Here is a 20473-nt window from a genome sequence, read left to right on the forward strand (position 1 = left end):
TTTCGTCTTCGTCGTTGACCAGTACCGATCACTTCCCGCGCCGTTGTTGTCACAGCTTCGTGGATAGGGTCCCACAGGCTGTCGACGTCTCCAGCAACGTTGATTCTTCCCAACTGCTCGTCTAGTTGCTGACGGTATTGCGCAGCTACCCCATCAGTCGACAAGCGTTGTATATTGAAGCGCAGCGTTCTGTTTGGTGTGGAACTCGTGACGCTGGATAACCGCGCCCGAATTTTAGCTACAACGAGATAATGATCTGAGTCGATGTTAGCGCCTCGGAAGGTCCTGACATCAATGACATCTGAGAAATGTCGCCCATCAACCAGCACGTGGTCTATTTGGCAGCAGGCATCGCCACTCGGGTGTCGCCAGGTGTATTTGCGGATATTCTTTCGTGCGAAGTAAGTACTGCTGATTGCCATCTCTCTAGCAGCAGCGAAGGTCACTAGCCGCAGGCCATTATCATTGGTAACGGAATGAAGGCTTTCCGTTCCAATGACGGGGCGGAAGAAATCTTTTTTCCCGATCTGCGCATTTGCGTCTTATCTCAGTACTGGATAGTTAAGTCAACAATGAAGCAATCGTAGCTGACAGTTTCATTTTAAAGAAAGTAAACTTGAAATTTCATACTGCAAACTAAAAACTATGAATAGCATATTTTGCTAAAAAGTGTAATATTGGTATGTGTATTTTTTCGAAAAACGTTCAAACCCATCCTAATGGACGAAAATCTATAGAATCAGTTCAAAAATACAAAAAAGCATTTTATTATATAATGATATTGATTTCTAAAAGTTTCCAAAGTTGCCCCTTTTTCGTATTGAAGGACACTTTTTTTTCGCTATTGAAGCGATTTTTTTTTATTTCTTGATATATTTGCCTCATATGATGCACATATATTAAGTACATATAAAACTTAGATATATGCAAGATTTATCGAAATCTAGCCATAATTCTTAGAACTACAAATCCTCAAATTTAAAAATGTGGAAATATGTAATGCCAAAAGAAGCTCCGTTTGACGGTATTGTGGGCTGCAAAACGGTGAGTCGACAACTAGGAAGGAGCACACTCTGGTCCTCACAAGTTCTTACCTCACGCTTCCACGGGTCAAACGATGACAAAGACCGCCAGCTAAGGGTTGCGTACTTAGCTGGTAGTGCAGCCTGAACACTGTTGTCCTTCTGACATCAGCTGGATTTTAGCTGCATTTTAGGAAGGTACTCCCTATTGCGATTCATGGTATCCATTAGTCCCGGGCCATCGGTCACCTCACATGTTGCACTGCACTATGGTCCAGGAATCAGTTTTACGCGGAAAGATGCATTTTGAGCTTTAGAATGAAATATTAGACAAAAATGGTCTTCTACAAAGTTGTTTGTATTAGTTAAGCCCTTTGTTTGGTGTTATTGAAAATTAGGGTGGACCACATTTTCATAGAAATTGTGTAACTAACTTTCTTATTTGTAGAAATTATATTATACATGCTTCAGCAAAGTTATAGACCATTCAATTTCAAGCAACTTTGCCAAAAAAAGTTTTTTTGTATCTCTTAAATTGACCGATTTAGAGCTTTTTTCCTACGGTGACATAGGGTGGTCCGAACAAAACTGGTTTTCTGGCTCTAGAGTTTTCAATTCAAGATTCTCATCAAAGTAGTCTATGAAACACTTTTAGAGCTTTAAAAAATGCGTAATTTGGTGAGTGAAGAAACTCGCTATCTCCTTCCGTTTAGGAGTTATTATTGTTTTTCTTCCAAAAGCATGCCTACTTTGATTGTGAATTTCTCTGATTGGGGCAAATATAAAAAATATCTTTTGACGGCGTTCAAAAGACAAAAAACAATTGTATATTATATCAAAAAATTACAGATGTGTTATTTTTGTAACTCTAATAAAACGTCTTGAAAGTCAAACATTTTTTATCACAAAAACTTTAATAACTTTTGAACTAAAATAGATATTAACAATCTTTTTGCATGAAAATTTGCGTTTTGTTAAGTTCTAAAAGTCGTTCATAGACGACTTTGACGACAAAATAATATTAAAAAAACTAGAGTTAAAAAACTTATTTTTGTTGGACCACCCTGCGATGATTAGGAAAAAATGCTCTAGATTGGTCAAATTTTGAGCTACAGAAAAACTTTTTTTGGCAAAGTTGATCAAAATTTCAAGTTCTACCGCTTTGCCTAAGAGCATATACCAGTATTTTTGCAAATAAAAAAGTTGATTATATGATATGTGTAATATTATGGACCACCCTAGTTTCAAATGACACAGTATTAAAGCTTACATTTTTAGAAACAATTTTGTAGAAGATCATTTTTGTCTAAAATTTCATTTTCATGCTCAAAATGTAAAATAATAAAGAAATACATACCATGAAAATCTTCAAAATAGTTTTAGAGCCCTATCTTTCTTATTTCAGATTTCTCCTCAAAGCGGTCTATGAACGACTTTAAGAACTTAACAAAACGCAAATTTTCATGCAAAAATATTGATGATAACTATTTTAGTTCAAAAGTTATTAAAGTTTTTCTGCTTAAAAATCTTTGTTTTTCAAGGCATATTATTAGAGTTACAAAAATAACACATCTGTAATTTTTTGATATAATATACAATTTTGTTTTGTCTTTTGAATGCCGTCAAAAAATATTTTTTATGTTTGCCCCAATCAGAGATATTCACAATTAAAGTAAGCATGTTTTTGAGAGAAAAACAACAATAACTCCTAAACGAAAGGAGATAGCGAGTTTATTCACTCACCAAATTACGCATTTTTTTAAGATCTAAAAGTGTTTCATAGACTACTTTGATGAGAAATTTGAATTGAAAACTCTAGAGCCAGAAATCCAGTTTTGTTTGGACCACCCTATGTCACTGCAGGAAAAAAGCTCTAAATGGGTCAATTTAAGAGATACAAAAAAACTTTTTTTGGCAAAGTTGCTTGAAATTGAATGGTCTATAATTTTGCTGAAGCATGTATAATATAATTTCTACAAATAAGAAAGTTAGTAACACAATTTCTATGAAAATGTGGTCCACCCTGATTTTCAATAACACCAAACAAAGGGCTTAACTAATACAAACAACTTTGTAGAAGACCATTTTTGTCTAATGTTTCATTCTAAAGCTCAAAATGCATCTTTCCGCGTAAAACTGATTCCTGGACCACTGTGCACTGGAGCGGCCAAAGCATGCCGTCATCACAGTGTCTAGGCTTTTGCCCACAGTGTTCTCATTTAAGTTGATGTTGGTCGCCTCCTTCCTTGGCGGGAACCTTAGCCGGTTACTGATAGGTCCGGAAGCCTTTCTTTCACATTCCGCTAGTTGTTTGTTTTGGTTGATCATCTCTTATTAGCCCCCATAAGAGTCGCTATCCATCTCCGCTTGAATAGTCGCTTTTAAGATCCCATGGTTATCTATGCAAGCAGGGAGGCCATACTAGGGTTGACATAGTCCTTCATGTTCAGAGCCGGATTGGCGCAAGTCAGATAGTGGCATCTGAGCCTACTCTCGCCTAGTTGGAAGAACCACTCGCCGTTTCGGGCCGGTGTCACCCGATCTTACTAAGGGAGAAGAATGTCGCCGCTGTCAGCCTCAGAACATATTGTCCAGTACATATACTGTTGAGGCCGTACTGGCGTTGGTCTCAATGTGCTTGAAGCACTTCTACTCGAAGTTCCATGCCATGTCCGTTTGTATAGCGACCAATATGCCATAATCAGGATCTTACTGGCATTAATCCTGATGTGCTGGTTGGCACTCCTATTAGTTTAGGCTAGGGTGCTTTGGTACTTTAAGCGACACCGGTAGCTTCGACAGAATTGCATTCGGATTAGTGGATTTTATGGAGGTTCATCAGAGCTACTGTGAACTCCACTACACTCTGGGCAACTCCCCAACTAGCAGAGGTCCTAGTAAGGGGGGGTCCGTTAAGCCCCTGGACTTTCGTCCCTGCTGCCCCGACGTGGGAAGGTATAAAGATGACTTCGCTGATGGTCGATCGAGAATAAATTATATCTCTACTGTAGGTACGGCAAATCCTTCATTGATACCATGGATATCAAATCCAGAAACACCACCTTTTATCGATTTTGATGCGACATACGATAAGAGCGAGCGCATAGTGCAATGGGAAATCATTGGCAAGAACAGCATTCTTGGGAATCTCACATAAATGATTAGAGTGACAGATGGTGTGAAAATCTATGTCAGATTTCACCAGTGTTTCGTACCTTCGTGGTGTGCGTACACAAATTTTTCCTACTCTTAGAAGTTTTTTTTTTAAACTTCCTGAAGCAACAAAACAGTACTTCTCAGTGCTACAAAAACAGAACTTTTCAGTACTATTTTTCTACTATTGATCCCTTTACGATCATTGTTAGGACCCGTGCCTTCAATTTTTCGTGGTAATCCTTCTTGGACCCCGTTTCGGGAAAAAACCTGGTGTAGTGGTTAGAACACACGCCTCTCAAGCCGAGGACCTGGGATCGAATCCCATCCCCGATATAGTCACAAAAAATCAATGAGGACTTCCTTCGGAAGGGAAGTAAAGCCGTTGGTACCGAGATAAACTAGCCCAGGGCCAAAAATTAAAAAAAGAGTGTCGCCTATCGTGGATAGTTGTTCCGAAGTTGTTGAATTGTTTGAGGGATTTAGGCAGGAGAGCTTAAACTCCATTAAGGAAATCAAGGTTTCCTTCCAAATCGCTAAGAAAGGAGACTGTCGCGTATTACCGGTAACTCTTAAATATCCCGAACTTCTTCTCAAACATCTTGAATAAAAGAAGCACATTTTTTTACTTCTGACGACAACCCTGAACGTTTGTTCAAAGTCGTCTTGGATGGTCTCTCAAGTGACTATAAGTCACCTAAAGAGATCAAAAATGTAATAAATAATTTACTTGGATTTACCCCAGTCCAAGTAATCATTATGAAAATGAGAACCCAATCTAGCATTCTTCGAAAAGGGTTTCTCGAGAATATTATTTAATTCACATTAACAAAAGTTATCTAAATATTATTGAAGCTTTAGAAAAAGCAAGACTTGTTCGATGTCCATGAGACACGGTAATATTTCCAGAAACCTGGAGGAAATTTCCAGAACACCACTCAGTGCCGTCGGTGCCAAAAGTGGGGTCATGAAGCAAAACATTGTCACATGGATGCTAAATGCATGATTTGCGGAAGTTTTTCTCACGCTAAGGACGTCTGTCCTGTAAAGAAAGATACCAAAAAGTTTGTATGCTCTTGATCTTGGTTTGTACTCTTGATCTTTCTTCAAAATTTGAGGGGTAAACAGTTAGTAAAGAAATTTTTAAAAAAAAAGGATAACATTATTTTACTCCATTTTAAATTATTACCAGTCAATCGACTGCCTCCATTCAATAAATTCTCAGGCAGCATTAACAGAAAGAACTGGAAAACTAAGCATGGTCGATGAAATTTTTCCAACCCCTATTCAACAATACACCTCTCCTTTGGCTATAGATATTCGTGTATCAAACCCATTGCATGCCAATGATGACAGTGAGTAAAAGCTTTTTTTATTGTTCACATCCTAGAACTGGCGGCAATATTGTCCTTTTTTTGCCCAAGCCCCTCAGTCTTAGTGCCTTTCAACAAACTATGGCTAGCTAGACATAACAGACGCTGAGGAAGAAGCAATCACATGAATCGAATTCCCATGTTTTGGTTGACCAAGCCTCTATCCATGCCGTGAGCCAACTCACGGTGTAAGGGAAATAAATTGCCGTCCATTTGGTCTGCACGAGCCCTTCTCAGTATAGAACAGCGTGCCTTTATTTATTTAATATTGTTTCAATCAGTATCATTCACTCGGTTACTCACTCACCCGTCGCACAGTGGCCGCACTCCATGCAAATGCTGGTCAAAAGTACAAATCTCACTCAAATCATCCAAAAATTCGAGTTCATTGACAAATCATAAAAAATAACTTTCCGGTTCATTTGTCCGAAACGGTTCAAAATAGTCTGGATATCCATTTACCAAGCAATCATTATTTTTTGTAATTTCAAAATTTTTAAAAAATTTGTGAAGAGGTTCCATGTTGTTTATTTGTTGAAATTCTCAAATGGTAAAATTACCAAATACGATTCAACTTCAAAACAAACAATAACGTAAGTTCTTTCGAATGAAACTGGTCCAGATAGGAATTGCATTTTCAGCTTTGGGCCACTGTGCGTCGCAATCGCTTGAGGAGAAAAGACTGCCTCGAACCGTGTCCCTAAAAGAACATCCATCGAGGTGCGGAGTGAAGGGCACTGTCCGACACAGGAATGACATAATAAATTTCACCTTTTAACTAAACAAATTTACCCTGGCAGGTGGTCGCCGCTGTCATTTGCCTCCGGTGGTGACTACACGACAGCGATATGTTGATATGCGATGGGAACGAATGTTGTCGTCGATGGGCATTTGCATACAATAATTAATAACTCCCATTCGATTGGTATAAAGTTCAAAAGCTGAAACAAACAAAACTTATGAGGGTAAAACTAATGTGCGTCGTAATCGGATATCGAGTTGTAGAATTCGATGAATTTCTTTGTAACAGCTGTACGTGAGGCAGCTAACCCTTTCAGTACTTTTTATTTCTCTACACACATTTAACGTATTGTATAATGAGTTAACACAGAGCTCGTGAGTAATTATTCAAAATGTTTAAAAAGTACATTATTTCCTCATACACAACTACATCTACTCCCTACAGATGTGAGAACAATTAGAAATTAGAAGCGCTTACAATGACGCATCCAGGTATGTGAAGAGAAGTGAGTTTACTTTTAGCAGAGAAGTGAAGACAAGTGAGTACATTTTAGCGAAATATGTATTGTATGTGAATATTCTCATTTTATTGATTTTATACTGCCACATATAGAACCTTGATCAATTTGACCCATCGGTCCTAAAAGGGTTAAGACACTTCGCGTCGAGCACATGCAACCAAATGGAGTGGTCAGTCCGTAAAGTCAACAGTGTTGATTTAATCAGTGATCTGGGATCGTCTTGCAGTATTTCTCGTAAATCGCTTAATCATCCAATCCCGAACTTTGCGATTCACTGGGACCCCGAAGAAAATAAATCTGAAATAAAAACCAGAAATGCAAAGAATGTATCTGTAAATTCTTTGACATGGTGATTGAGCATTTCTCCGCACTTTCAAAACTTCAAAACCGTGTGTGAAAGCCCATTCATATCGACTCTAAATGGTACGACCATAGCCAGTACAGAAACTCTAAAACGTTTCATTGTGCTCTTGAACTGGTTCCCCCCATAGAATTGATTGATTTTCCAAGAATGAATGCACCCTCACACCAACCCCGACAACTCCGTCATCGCAGTCAATTGAAGTCATTCTTGTGTACCGGCTTCTGGCTGTTACATACACGTAACAAGTGATTTAGAAACATCAATAAATCTGCCATCGCATCGTTACCGTTTGTGCTCTACCGTTCCAAACCGAGGACGACAATCAATCCTATCCAATTCCCCCCGATGGATCGGTGTGTCGTTGAGTGAAAAAGCTTTCGCCCCGACCACCGTTCTGTTCGAAACGATTGAACCCTCAGAAGCTAAGCTCAATTCATCAATCATGGAGCAGTTTTACATGTCAAATACTTTGATTTTTCTGCTGTACTCGATTTAGTAGCATTTTCCCGCAGCAACTTTCGTTTCCTTCTGGGATCGACACCATGCGCTCCGAACCGCTCTGAGTGACTCAACGATGATTAGTTTTCCAACTATTCGGTGACCGTTTCATGCGATGTCAATATCACAACAGATATATTCAGCCAAACAGTCGGGATTCCTATAGTACGGATGGGTCAGATCCTTAAGGGTGACTTGGAGCTACTAGCCATACTATAAGTAAGAATTGCATGTCATAAGCTCAATAATTCAAAGATCTGGTGTTCCTCAAGGCAGTATTTTGGGACCAATATCATACAATATTTTCACATCTGATTTACCTGAGTGACCTCAGGGATGTCAAAATTGTTCGTTAGCGGATGACACAGGCCTTTCCAATAAAGGACGAAGCCTGCGTGTCATCTGTAGTAGGTTGCAAAAAAGGTTGGATATTTTTTCTCCATACTTGCAACAATGGAAGATTTCTCCTAATGCTTCCAACACTCATCTTACATTCCCACAAAAACCAAGAGCTCTTTATTTGAGCAAGTAGACATGTTATCACTAATAGAGGGGTTACAATAAATTGGTCAGATAAAGATAAGCATCTAGGGCTCATGCTAGATAAAAATGTAATTTTAAAAAATCACATTGAGGACATTCAAGCCTAATGAAAAAAAAAAATATAAAATGTCTTCATCCACTCATTAACAGAAAATTAAAACTTTGTCTTAAAAACAAACTTTTGATCTTCAAACAAATTTTCAGGCCAGCCATATTGTATGGTGTACCAATAAGGACTAGCTGTTGTAATATCAGGAAGAAAGCTCTGCAGAGGATTCAAAATAAAAATTTGAAAATGATTCTGTAGCTTTCTCCCTGGTAAAGTACAAATGAGTTACAAAGAATATCCAGTGTTGAAACATTGGAACAAATGTCGAGTAAAATTATTGATAATTTTAGACAAAAATCGTTATAATTTCCTATTGCCATGAATAATGCGTAATATTTTTGGGTAAAACTTTTCATGAGGTATGTTTCTGGACTATGCCAATGGGCGTTGCATGCTAGACCGTTGTCCAGTATGGTGCTTCATTCAAAGGGAAAAATGTCCACTGGAAGCATTAAAGATGGTGTCTTTTTCAATTAATTGAAAGTGTTTTTTTTTTCTCTTATAAGCAGGTGAAATCAATTCACCTGTAAAAATACTGAACTTCTACAGCAAATGAAATGTTGATAAAAGCTTAATTTAGTACTACCAAATGAGAATGATAGTGTTGCCTAACACAGAACACCTAGATATAATAAATGTATGTAATGTTTGTAATGATACTAATTAGGGAAATAAAAAAATCATGTTTATCTATATTTATGAAAATAAATTTCGAACCACATACCGACATCACAAGCTGCTTGAGTGCTAATTGTAAAAACAAATCTGTTCATTAATAGTTTGTCAGTGGTCTAGAAAGATCTGCAACTGCAAATGTACTTACAGACATGTCTTCTATTAGACGCTGCCACCCACATAACGTCCACCGCAATTTCTCAGTTGTTGTCTAATCGATTCAGGTGAAATTCGATAGGTAGGTAGTTCAATTCAAAATTAGAAACACTCCGAGTAGTACTATACAAATATAGTTGGTGACAAAAGTTAATGCCTAAATTTGAGGATCCGCATCTCAGTTTTTGGTAGTCCGAATGGGCTGAAATTTTGATGACGATACGTTCGAAGGTTCTTGTAGTAGTTTTCTCAAAACATTTTCCATGAATTCCGAAATTCAAGAAAATATGTCTTAAATGCCTTAACAAGGAATTATTAGAAAATCATAACATACTATGAAAAGTAATTTTCGGAAGATTCCTAGAACAAATACTACAGTCATCTCTCCCTTACTCGATATTGAATGGACCGTCGAGTTAGGGAGGTATTGAGTTACTGAACATAAAAACCATGTAACTGCAATCCAAAGGAACCATCGAGTTAGCCATGAAAACCAACTTTTACTATGGTTCTCTAACTCGATATCGAGATACGGAAAATCGAGTAAGGGAGAGTTAATTGTATCTAAAAATGTTCTGAAGTATTTTGGAAGGCAGTTCTAAGGAAATGTTGAAGCACTCCCGGTAAATATTCTACGGAAAATTCCTGAACGAAAAGAGAGATTCGTGAAAGAATTTTCAGTAGTATTCCTGGAGTAATCCTAGAAGAAGCATTGCTAGAAAAATTGGACAAAGTACATTTTCGAGTAGGAAAAGTTATGTAATCTAATGATACAAAATCTGGAGGATCCTACTAGAAGAACATCAAATCACAACATATGGAGAATACACTCTACCTTATGAAAGTTCCCAATCTACCCAAAGAATCCAACTTTATCCATGAGTTGATTTGTTCATACCCTTATAATTACTATTTTTTTAAATTTTTGTGATAGACAAAACTTTACAATTTTCAAAATGTTTATGTTATGGCCTTAGGTCCTCACTAGGAAAGTTAAATGTTCTAGTTTTGTATTCTGAGAGTGCTTCTCAGCTAGTGTTATAAGAGCACTTCCACAGTTATGAATTAAGAGCTTTTTTTGTCCAAAGTTGACATATTCATATATCGTGTAGCAAGCGCTTCGCTAACCGTTATTATCAGAAACTTTTTGTAGACTTTTCTCCATGAAATCTGTGCTCACCAATCGTTTTCTATTTCTAAACTGCATGTCTGGGAAAAATTTTAGAAATAAAAATCGTAGGGCCCGTTTTGAAGTTACGCCCTTTTGATTGTATAAGTGCATTTTTCGAAAGAACTCTGAGATATTCAAACCAAGGATGGAGGGCGGCTGTCAACTGGGAGTAAAATTGAAAAGCTGCCAACCTAAGTCCAGAACCAGTTTTAAGGCTTAACGCGAAAAAGTAAAAAATATTATTCGGAAAATTACAGGTATTCAATGCGCATTGAAAGATATTGTTTACATGCAGTTATTTGCTACGTGCTACTGCAGTGCGCTGTTGCCAATTTAAACAGCAAATTCTTAAAATGAATGTTTTCGAGAAAATTGATTACGCCTTATCCATTGTTTGGTCGCAATTTTGTTTGGTTGTATACTTTTAAGAACCAGCAACACGTTGGGGTAGCAGTAAAGAGCCGCGAGTACCTCCCTTGATTCAAACGGGTTTTCATTGGCTGTGATTATCAGAAAATCAACATACCATTAATATTTGATTGAAAGTTCTCTTACTTTGATTCCAAACGAGGTGATCAACAAAATAAGGAGCTACGCCCTTTTCGAGATGTAACTATTAAAAACACAAATTTTTAATTGATTTATTGGGCACTCTTAAACCGTTAAGTATGTTCAAATGTTTTCAATTAAATATTGCACTTACATGCAAAAGATTTCACAATTGAATAGGTGTTCATAGGCTCAGTGCTATTAGATATTACGGAGCCAATTTCATCATGCAACCATATTAGTTTTTGTAGCACAATATTTTGGATAATTTGGTAAACCCATGTACTCACGATTCAGATTGTTTTACTTTAAATGATGAGTGGCATGTACTTGTTATACTATATCGAAGCGCAAATATACGTTAAAAATACTCTTGAACTTGATTTTTCGGTAATGCGTAGCAGTGTATGGAATGAAATGAAATTAATGACGTAGAAAGCAGCGATATGAAATGAAAGAAAATAATGTTTTTTTTGTTTGTCTTTATTGGTTATAATAGCTGATCTATTGCAGTCTTAACTTCATTCAGTTTGCGATCGAAACAAAAATTTTACATAGAAATCTTCAGTTAAAATTTTAGATAAAGTAGAACTTTTCTTGATTTTCATACATTCTTTGAAAGTTTTGAATTCGATAAAAAAAAAAACAAAATCGGCAAACATTCACCACACGCTATGTCTGAACCAGACGATTATAAAAATCGAATGTACATCGGATTTTTTCTCACTAGAGATCAGTATTTGATCCATATTTTCATAATCGGAAGGTTTTAAAATATTCTATCGATGAAATTTTGATTTTTTACACTTTTTAGTTATTTTTCATACTAAAACCAATGAAAACTCCGTTTTTCGGCGCATTTAAGCCCATACAAAATGTATGGCAATAATTTTCACCGATAGAATATTTTAAAACTTTCCGATTTTGAAAATATGGATCAAATACTGATCTCTAGCGAGAAAAAATCCGATGTACATTCGATTTTTATAATCGTCTGGTTCAGACAAAGCGTCTATATGTTGAGCAGTACAACTTGGAAGCGAAGTAAAATACCGTTTAGAGCAAATGAAAAAGTTTACAACTCAAGTGAAAAATCTTTAACAGTCAACCGTTGCTATAGTTACCACCTGAAATCTAGGTTGCTGCGATATGCAACTCGTACAAACTAGAAACCATCATTGAAATCATCATCATTTCTACACTCCTCCTTGATGTTTCAAATTTACAATGCTTTGCCTTTCAGTTTGTATACACCATTTATCTTAGTACCTACCAGAACAATCCTTTTATCTTTTTGTAGAAAACAGTCAGATGATCCAAACTCAACTTTAGCACCTGATTTTGTAACCATACTAACAGAAATTAGATTATTGTTCAATCCAGGGACATAAAGAACGTCTTTCAGTCTGACTTCTGTTGCTTTGCCATCGTCTCCAACGCCAATAATGATACAATTCCCGATTCCAGATGACTCCAGCTCTTTTCCGTCCGCAAGCTTTATCACATCCTTCTGGCTTTTGATACTTGTGAAAAACTTCCTATCTGATGTCATATGACGTGATGCGCCAGAATCTATTATCCATTGATGGTCCACGTGTGTGTGCTCAACTGTAGAAAAACAAACCGATCGCCCAGTCTCCTCCTGAACTGCTACCTTCGCATTCGATACCTTCCCATTAAATCGTTCATCCATTAGTTGTTCTCTCGCAAGTCTCGATAGATATTCATGGCATCCTTTTCGTATATGGCCAGGCTTACCACATTCGAAGCAAACACGATGGTCACTTAGCAACCCTGGAATCCTGCGGTCTTGATGATGAAACACTTTCATTCCCGCTTTCATTGCCTTCTCATCCTTACTCGTGAACTTCTGTTGGCGTTTGTAGAATTCGTTCAATAGCTTCGATTTCAACGATTTCATAGAATATCCCCCATCCAGTCCTTCCATCACTGTGACGAAACCGTCGTACGATTCCGGCAAGCTTGCCAATATAAAACTACCTTTCAACTCGTCCGCTATTTCACAGCCAACTTCCGCCAGCTTGTCGAACATTGCATCCATTGCAATCAGATGCTCTTCGACATTTCCGTCCTCTTCTAATTCCAAACGGCTCATGCGCTTCAAAAGTCCTACCCTACCTGCCGACGTTTGCTTTACATGATAGTCCTTCAGGGTGTCCCACGATTCTTTGACTGTTGCAGCATTCTTGATTAATTGCAACTGACTACTCTCAACCAAATACCCGATAGTAGCTGCAGCACGCTCATCCTTATCGATCCATGCTTCTGTCCGTTCGGATCTCGGGGGAAGATCATTCGCGATAACACGCCACAGTCCTTCTCTGATGAGAATCTGCTTGGTCCTTTCTTTCCACAGATCATAATTACCAAAATTCAAACGAACAGCTCCCGTCTTCAAGTCCATGTCCATTTTGATAACTCCACTTAAATTCTGATCTGAATTTCTGTATCAGTCGAAAATCACTGTCAGCAAAAAACTTTTTCTTACACAATTTTTACTCCGCTGGGCTCATAACCTGTTGAGCAGTACAACTTGGAAGCGAAGTAAAACACCGTTTAGAGCAAAGAAATACACGTCTATATTTGAAAAAGTTTACAACTCAAGTGAAAAATCTTTAACAGTCAACCGTTGCTATAGTTACCACCTGAAATCTAGGTTGCTGCGATATGCAACTCGTAATCCTATCTACAAACTAGAAACCATCATTGAAATCATCATCATTTCTTCACTATATTCCTGGAATTCATTCCAAAAGTGTTGGGAATCATAAGGAAATTATAATTAGGGTACCGTAAATTCGGGTGAAATTGATCAGTAGGGTGAAATTGATCACCGTGTCAGACGATTTTATTTCCCTTCAATAGAGCATAGAAATCAATGCAACCTATGTTAATGAACGTTGTTTGTCTTAACTATTGTCGAATTACATGTTGTGAAGCTTTTTGTGTTAAGGAATGTGTTAGGAAAGGATGTTGCCCACGATACCCCTCGATCCATGCAAATGACCCAACGCCAATTGGCAGTTGGATATGTCATAGACTTGTCAAAGCTTAAAGGAGGATAGGTAGATTATTGTTGATGAAATACAGAAAGAGAATTGTTGATTTTGTTATCACGGTAAATTTGTTATTAAAAAAAAGTTGAATTCATTTAAAATCTAATGTTTAAATTTATATACTTTAGATATAGAAATTCTGCAATTTTAGTTGGATTGATATTCTGTGGCTATTGAACACTATAGAAGACAAATTGTAAGACAGGTAATTTCCCTAATTGAAATGGTTTTCTAAGAAATATATATATTGCAGCTTCGAGCTTACTCTACCCAAACGAACGAGTTTTGCTACGCGGATTGTCCGAAAAATAGTGTGACCACAGAAAACTCGAAGAAATTACATTGGAATGTCCAACCCACCACGACTTTCAATGATTCGCCAGACGCGATCGAAAACACGAGCCGCGAAGGAGAGTGTAAATCCCAACCTCCAAGTTGAGACGGATTCACTGGAGGAAAAACACTCGTCAAATTCGTTTGAGCCGTCTATCATCGATGTCGAGGGAGGTGATAAGATTGAATGCGGTGGTTGTAACAAACCCAATAATGCCGAACTATTCATGGTCCAATGCCGGTGCTGTTCCCGTTGGTACCATTTCTCTTGCGCCAACGTCAAGCAATCGACGGTTCGGAAGGAAGCCTTTGCGTGCAAATTGTGCGTTCTACCAGCGAGTTCCAGAACAAGTCGCACCACTACGTCCAGTGTACGACAGGCGAGGATTGCCCGGGAGCTAGAGCACCTTGAAGAGGAGAGGAAGCTTTTGGAGAGGATGCACGAGGAAGAATTAGCACAGCAGGAAAAGGCTAGGAAGGATAAGTTCGAGCGCGAAAACCAATACATCGCCAAAAGGTTCGATTTGCTTCGGCAGCAAGATGAGCAAGAAATTGCTAGTTCAGCTAGTAGCCGTCGTAGTCAGCACAGTCGCCCGGCAAGCCAAAATCGAATTCAGAACTGGGTAGACGATGTCGCTAGGGTTGCCCATGGAGTCGGTGGACTGTTGCCCGGAAATACCGTCATCGTTAATGAAAGGGATTTCGATCCAAATGTGATTGTTGCCAATGAAGGTCACGCATCATCAACACCCGTACGTACGCCGTTGCCTAATACAACCAGCGGTTTGGTCCAGCCAGCACCGGTACGGTTACGTTTGAATGATAAGAGCCGAGAATTAGCTTTCGTTCCGCCAACCACGGGAAGTATTGAGATCGGAGAGACAGATGAGGACGAATCAAAAGATATCGGAGCTATCGGTGGATCCAATCGAAAAAGGATCTCACCTGCGCTATCGTTCGTTGATGTGGTAGGACCCCTCGATGATCTCTTGAACAAACCGGCAGAGATGCAATCGAAAACCGGTACGATCCCAAAATTGAAGACCCACGTAACCTACGAACAATGGCGTTCTCGCACCACAAATCTCGAAATGGAAAAGGAACATCTTAAACAAAACGATATTCGTCGCCAACGTGAGCTGGAGTTAGTAAATCAGTTAAATCGACTGGAGATGCAAAAAGATGATGGGGAATTACGAAATTTAGAGCTGATACAACAAATGAAGGAACATGAGCAAGAGAAAGAGCGGATAATCCAACAAAAGCAACGAGAATGCATTGAGTTGGAACAACAGATGCATCGTCAGCGCCAAGAGCACGGCAACCTCATCGAGCAGCAGCAGAAGGAGTTGGAACACCTACGATGTGTGGAGCGAGAATACAGAAACTACACGCAAAATCAAGAGAATCGAGTTAAACACCCAGCGTCGATGACAGTGAATCGGGGCGACGGAATTTCCAACCTGCGGCCGTTGACTGGTCTTCCCATCTCATCGATACCAAATTCAGTAAACCTTCGCGAACACATCGAGCTTCCTCGCCAAGAAGACATCTGTGGATTTCCGGTAAGTGATGCTTTGCAAAGTGGTACTCTGCCGCCTTCACATGATGTCCGTTTTCGCGACCGGAGCTCCAACGTACCTGAAATCAACACGCCTGTAGGTGGGCGCTCAAACTTCGACGCAGAGTGTAGGAGTACTGATAACTTTTCCGTTAGGCACAATCAACTTCAATATCCAGTGTTTAATTCCCCAGTTTCGTCTCCCCCTGTATTGAACAATGTAGTTATTCCTCCTCAATTGGCACCAACTCCCCAGCAGTTGGCGGCCAGACAAGTGGTTAATCGAGAATTACCTATTTTTGCGGGTGACCCAATAGATTGGCCACTATTTATCAGTAGCTACAACCATTCAACTCAAGCTTGTGGCTACTCAGATTCTGAAAACTTGCTTCGTCTTCAAAGGTGCTTGAAAGGAAGTGCCAAAGAAGCAGTTAGCAGCTTTCTGCTACATCCCTTCACTGTGGCGCAAGTGATTTCCACTTTGCAGCTTCTGTACGGAAGGCCAGAACAAATTGTACAGGGCTTGATAGCTAAAGTTCGTAACACACCGGCGCCGAAAAACGAACGGTTGGATACGCTAGTGAGTTTCGGTTTGGTGGTGCAAAATTTATGCGGGCATCTGAAAGCTATTGGGCTGGAAAATCATCTTTCGAATCCGGTTCTCCTAAACGAACTTGTTGAGAAACTACCAACAGCGGTGAAGTTCAATTGGGCTCTACATCAACGTCAACTTCCAGTAGTTGATCTGAGTGCTTTCGGAGAATACATGGCAAAAGTTGTGTCTGCAACAAGCTGTGTTGTGTCTTGGAATGGAGGTGCAACGAAAGGGATCAAAGATGATCGAGCTAGGGGAAAAGACCGGGCGTACGTCAACGCACATTCAAACCCAGGATCGTCGGAAGGGCGACGTGAATACACCGGAGAGAGTCGCGTAAACATTGTTGTTCAAAAAGAGCCATCCAATACTTCAGGAAATACTCCTTTGTGTCCATCATGTAAGAATAGAGGCCACCTGATAGAAGCATGCGGATTGTTCAAAAGAATCTCTATCGACGATCGATGGAAGGTTGTGAAGGAAAATCGACTGTGTGGCCGATGTCTCACTTCCCATACACGTTGGCCGTGCAAAGGCCAAGTATGTGGAATAGATGGTTGCCCAAGGCGTCATCATCGACTTCTCCATGATAAGAACTCATCAGTGCCAAAACAGATAGATACCGGAAAGAATGTGACCGTATCCCTCCACCGTCAACCATCATCATTCAATCTTTTCCGTATAATTCCTGTGACACTTTACGGTAGAAAGGGAAAATTGGACACATATGCCTTCCTTGACGACGGTTCATCTGTTTCTCTGATTGAGGACAAAATAGCTGAAGCACTTGGCTTGGAAGGCGTCGCTGAGTCTCTTTGTGTCCATTGGACTGGTGGAATTAAGAAGAACTATTCGAATACTCGGATGATTTCACTACAAGTATCTGGCGAAGGAATCGATAAGCGTTATCAAATGTCGGAGGTATACACCGTGCGCAATCTGGGTTTACCTGAGCAAACAATGAAGATCCGTGAATTAGCCGATGAGTTTGAGCATCTTAAGAACCTACCGGTTCGCGATTTGGATTCTGCTGTTCCTGGCATACTCATCGGGCACAATAATGTTCATCTACTGGCATGCCTCAAATTGAGGGAAGGACGAGAGCAGGAGCCGATTGCCACGAAGACCCGATTGGGCTGGGTTGTTTATGGAAGTCGACGAGCAGCAGAGATCAACTTTCCACACCGGCAGATGTATATCTGCACGAAGCAAGATGATCAAAACTTACACGATTACGTTCGTAAGTTTTTTGCCCTGGAAAGCTTAGGTGTCGCAGTGGTTCCGGAAGTAAAAGGATCGGAAGAACAGCGAGCGTTGTCTATTCTCAACGAGTCAACGGTGCGGACATCTAGTGGTCGTTTCAAAACTGCCCTTTTGTGGAAGTACGATGAATTCGAGTTTCCGGACAGCAAATTGATGGCGATTAAAAGATTGGAGTGTTTGGAACGAAGACTGCGCAAAAATCCAGATTTGTACGACAATGTTCGAAAACAAATTGCGGAATATCAAGAAAAAGGATATTCTCATAAAGCTACAGAAGAAGAACTGCAACGATTCGACCCTAGACGAACGTGGTTCTTACCCTTAGGGGTGGTATTGAACCCCAAGAAACCCAACAAAGTGCGGCTCGTTTGGGACGCCGCTGCTACAGTGGACGGAGTATCGCTCAATACCATGTTGATGAAAGGTCCTGATCTGTTAACGCCTCTATTACATGTATTGTTTACCTATCGTGAACGAGAGGTGGCCATCACAGCGGATGTGAAAGAAATGTTCCACCAACTTCTGGTGCATGAAGAAGACCGCAGTGCTCTGCTGTATTTGTGGCGGAATTCGACTGAATCGGCTTTGGACACGATGGTTATGGATGTGGCAATATTTGGCGCCTCGTGCTCACCCACGCAAGCACAATTCGTCAAGAACCTAAATGCTAAGGAATACGAACACCAGTATCCCAGGGCGGCGATTGCGATAACTCGGCGACACTATGTGGATGACTATTTAGATAGTGTTTATTCCGTAGATGAAGCTGTAGAACTCATTACACAAGTCATGGAAGTTCATGATAAGGCTGGCTTCCATATCCGGAACTGGATCTCTAACAAGGAGGACGTTATGAGAGCAATAGGTGAGGTTCACCCTACAGTAGTGAAGACTTTGACTCTAGACCAGGAATGTGGCGGCGAACGATTGTTGGGAATGATATGGCGACCGAGGGACGATATATTTTCATTCACCTTGAATTTTCGCGAAGATTTGAAAGACATTCTGGCCGGTGACGTCATTCCAACGAAACGACAGTTGCTTAGAATAGTTATGAGCATTTATGACCCATTGGGACTAGTTTCAACCTTCGTAGTTCATGGAAAGATAATGATTCAAGAAGTATGGCGAAGTAAGACAGGTTGGGATGAAAGGATTCCTACAAGCATTCTCGTTCGCTGGCAGCAATGGCTGATTTGTCTACAGGGAATGGAAGAGATTGAAGTGCCACGTTGCTATTTTTCCGGCTATGAACGCTGCAGCTTTGATACGCTACAATTGCACATATTCGTGGACGCTAGTGCAGAAGCCTACGCTGCGGCTGCATATTTTAGAATTGTCGATCGCGGAGTTGTTCGCTGCGCGTTGGTGTCATCAAAAACGAAAGTTGTACCTCTTCAGCCTTTGTCAACACCACGTGCAGAATTACTTGCAGCAGTTCTAGGAGCTCGCCTACGGAAGACGATTGAAGAAGGACACTCTTTGAAGGTACACCGAACATATTTTTGGTGTGATTCCTCTACTGTACATACGTGGATCACGTCGGACCTGCGACGGTACAGACAATTTGTGGCGCTAAGAGTCAATGAAATCCTGAACTTGTCCAAGCCAGAGGAATGGAGATGGGTTCCAACCAATCAAAACGTCGCCGATGAAGCAACTAAATGGGGGAAGGGACCTTCGTTTACCTCTGATAGTCGTTGGTATCGAGCCCCTCGCTTTCTGTACGAATCCGAAGAATTCTGGCCAGGAGATCAAGAGTTCCGTATAACTGAAACAGATGAAGAAGTCCGACCTGCTTATCTAAACAAACACTCCATAATGCAACCACTCGTTCTCGTTGAGCGGTTTTCTAAGTGGGAGCGACTTCTCAGATGCGTAGCCTACGTGATACATTTTGTCAAACGAATAGGACCTCAACGGAAAACGGCTACTTCAAACTCTACAGGAAATCTGTCAAAGGAGGAGCTTATAGAGGCGGAAAGAGTTCTGTGGAGATCGGCACAAAACGAAGCGTATCCCGATGAGGTCGACATTTTAAAGTCAAATAAGGAAGCTTCACGTGAACAATTGAAGGGAGTGGAGAGAACTAGTTCGCTAGTTAAGCTTTCGCCAATGATGGACGAGTACGGAGTTGTTCGCATTAATAGTCGCTTGTCTGCTGCTGAATTTCTACCATTCGATACCCGGTATCCGATTATTCTCCCGAAGGACAGCTATATCACCCGCCTTGTTGTAGATTGGTACCACCGTCAGCACAAACATGCTAATGATGAAACAGTCATAAATGAGATTAGACAAAAGTTTCACATTTCAAAATTAAGAGGACGGTTAAGTTTTGTCAAAAAGAATTGCAATTGGTGCCGTGTCTACAAAGCAGTACCGATAATACCACGGATGGCTTCGCTTCCTCCAGAAAGGCTTACTCCCTTTGTTCGTCCATTTTCCTATGTAGGAATAGACTACTTCGGGCCCTATTTGGTGAAAATAGGAAGATCATCAGTGAAAAGATGGGTGGCACTTTTCACCTGCTTGACGATCAGAGCCATTCATTTGGAAGTCGCTGCTACATTGTCTACGGATTCGTGCAAGAAGGCAATTCGTCGATTCATTGCCCGACGAGGTGCACCGCTGGAAATTTTTACGGATAACGGGACAAACTTCGTTGGAGCCGGCAAGGAACTGGCTAACGAGATAATGAAACTCAACGTCGAGCTTAGCAGTACCTTCACAGATGCTCATACGCAGTGGAGATTCAACCCTCCAGCA

The sequence above is a fragment of the Aedes aegypti genome, chromosome 3, assembly GCF_002204515.2.
Source record: "Aedes aegypti strain LVP_AGWG chromosome 3, AaegL5.0 Primary Assembly, whole genome shotgun sequence".
NCBI classification, from domain to species: Eukaryota; Metazoa; Arthropoda; class Insecta; order Diptera; family Culicidae; genus Aedes; species Aedes aegypti.